The following is a 3315-nucleotide window of genomic DNA, read 5'->3' as shown; positions in this document are numbered from 1 at the left end:
TAATCAGCAATATAAGCAACCACATCACCATCAACAGCAATGTAAACAACAACATAAACAAAATATAAAAACTACATCATAAACAACAACTACATAATCAGCGATATAAACAAAAACATCAACAACAACCACGTTAACCGCAACAACATAAAGAACAACAAAAACAACAACATCCACGCAAAACATCTACAACAACAGCCAACATCATAGGACCACATCAATCAGCGACATCAAAAATTTCTCACAAACCATAAAATACAAACACAATAACGTTAATCATTCATATCGGAGAATAGAAACAAACAACAAACAGACAAACTACAAACAAACAACAAAAAACAAACAACCACAAACAACAACAATCAAACACAAACAATCAAACAACAACAATTACAACACTATTTGTATGCATGCTAGTGCAATAAAGAACCAATGAAATATCCAAGGGCGACAATATAATAGAAATCAAACACTGCATAGATAAATAAAACAATACATAGATATATAAACAAAATAAAACAATACATAGATATAAAAACAAAATAAAACAATACATAGATATATTAACAACATAAAACAATACATAAATATATTAACAACATAAAACAATACATAGATATATAAACAAAATAAAACAATACATAGATATATAAACAAAAAATTATCCATAGATTTATAAACAAAAAACTATTTATAGATATGTAAACAAAACAATATATTGATATATTTAACGTCCCCACTATAGAATGGAGTCTGTGTATTCAACAGAGACGATATAAAATTTACAGCTGTAATAAAAACTTTACCGAACATTACGGGGTAGGCAGTGTCCCGTAGTTCCACATTATGGGGGTAGGGGTGCCAAAAAGTAATTTGTTACCCCCTCCCATGAAATGGCGCCTGTGTGGCCAGCCAGTCAAATCAGAGGGGCGGGGCGTACCTACAATGCGTCCGTAGATTGTGCAATAAATTGTCGGATGGTTTATTTGATGAGGATGTTGAATTTAATCATTCCTGGCTGTGTTATTTTGTCTGTTGACTGTTGTTGTTGATGATGTCGTTGTTGTTGTTGTTGTTAATGTTTTTATTGTTGTTTTTTATGTTGTTTTTGTTGATGTTGTTGTTGATGTTGTTGACGTTTTTATTGATGTTGTTGTTGATGATGTTTTTATTGTTGTTGTTGTTGTCGTTGATGATGTTGATGATTTTATTGTTGTGTTGTTGATGATGTCGTTGTATTTGATGTCGAGGTTGTTTGTATAAATGCGATGATGATTTTTGATGGTGACGTTGAATTCAATCATTCCTGACCTCAAAGCTAACAATGATTTTTTTTTGACAACTAATACAACTACAACATTAACATCATCAACAACAACGACATCAACAGCAACAACATCAACAACAACAACTTCAACATAGAGAACAACAACAACAACATCAACAACAACAACAACACGTCATCAACTACGTCATCAGAGACAAAATCACCGCCAACAAAAACCTCTTCAATATAGTCGACATTACCAGCAGCGAAGACTTTCTTGAAACAAAAAATCAACAACAACAAAAAAAACATCACCAACAACATTTGCATTAAAAAACAACAACAACAGCATCGAAAACATCATCATTAACAACAACATCATAAGCAACAGCAATTGCATTAAAAAACTACAACAACAACATCAAAAACAACAACATAAGCAACAACAATTGCCTTAAAAAACTACAGCAACAACATCAAAAACAACAACATAAACAATTGTACCAAAATCAACAACAACGGCAACAATATTGTAATGGCCAAAATGCTGGAAACCTTCCATCAAAATACGACCACCTTTCAATTGATTTGTTGTCGCTGATTTTATTTCCTGCTGCTGTTGCTGCCGCTGGAGTAGCTGCTGCTACTGATGATGATGATTGTGACGTTGACGACAACGATGATGATGACGTTGTTGTTGTGATGAAGATTGTTGTGTTGGATGATTATTGTGATGGTGAGGACGACGATGTTGATGAAGATGGTGATAATGACGACTAAGACGACGACGACGATGATGATAATAGTGATGATGATGGTAATGATGACGAAAACGTTGACGATGATGACTATAATTTTCAAGCGTGTTTGAGATTTTGCAGAAGTTCCTTGATGAAGATTGATGTCGGAGTTTGAGTAGAATTCTAATGCGAACTTTAATAAAAACATTTCCTGTGACTACTGCAATTGTAATTTCATTCAACTCAAGAACTACAACAACTGCAACAATAACATAGCAACAACTCAACAACAAGATAACAACAACATACAACCACAACAACGTACAACCACAACAATATACAACCACAACAACATACAACCACAACCACAACAACTCAACCACAAAAACAACAACAAAGTCCAAGCAACAACAACACAACAACAACAACTACAACAAAACTTAACAAAGCTAGTAAGACTAAAAGCAAAGACTTTTATGATTACATATTTATAAGTATTAGATTTCAACGAATTCACAGATGCCATCCAACAAGCGACATATGAGAGACTCAAACATGAAAAAGTCAAACGACCATCTAACCAAACTTTTCGGTTAATTTTTCAAAATTTCTTGAAATCTACAAACATTCAGTTCCACTAATTTGCGTAATTGAAATGTTACCTAAACAGTATACAAATAATTGAAAAATTTTCTGGGAACAGCCTCGCTTCTTTGGTTAGGACCATTTACTTATAAAAACTAAAGGTTAACACTAAACGTTAGAACGACGACAACAGCAGCAGCGACAGCGGCCACAACAGCTACAGCGGCCACAACAGCTACAGCGGCCACAGCGGCAGCAGCAAAAACGACAACGTATCGTCATCGCGTAGACAGAAATTGTTAATAAGATTAGTTGTTTTATCTTAGCAGACAAATAAATTCTTTTAATGTTCAGATCCGGACAAAAAGTTTTTGTTTGTTTGCTGTTTAGGTGGTTTTAGTTGTCAATGTTTTGTTGTTGAAGTGTTGCTGCTGTTGTTGTTGTTTAAGATGTTTGAAAATGATGAAATTGTAGTTGCTGATGTTGTTATTTGTGATGTTACTACAATTTTGCGTTTCATTCATGTGTGGATGGATGGATGGATGGATGAATATAAAAATGAATGAAGGGATTGAGGGGTGGATAAATAAATGGAGAATAAATGGATAATAGATAGAAATGTGAGTGGATGAATAGATAAATGGACAAATGAGTGAATGAAGAGATGGATAGATATAAGAAAAACTTATCAAGTTGTGAATGAAACTAAATTGCTTTTTGTGT

Source organism: Helobdella robusta, assembly GCF_000326865.2.
Source record: "Helobdella robusta unplaced genomic scaffold HELROscaffold_20, whole genome shotgun sequence".
Taxonomy (NCBI): Eukaryota; Metazoa; Annelida; class Clitellata; order Rhynchobdellida; family Glossiphoniidae; genus Helobdella; species Helobdella robusta.
This window is presented reverse-complemented; position numbering follows the sequence as displayed.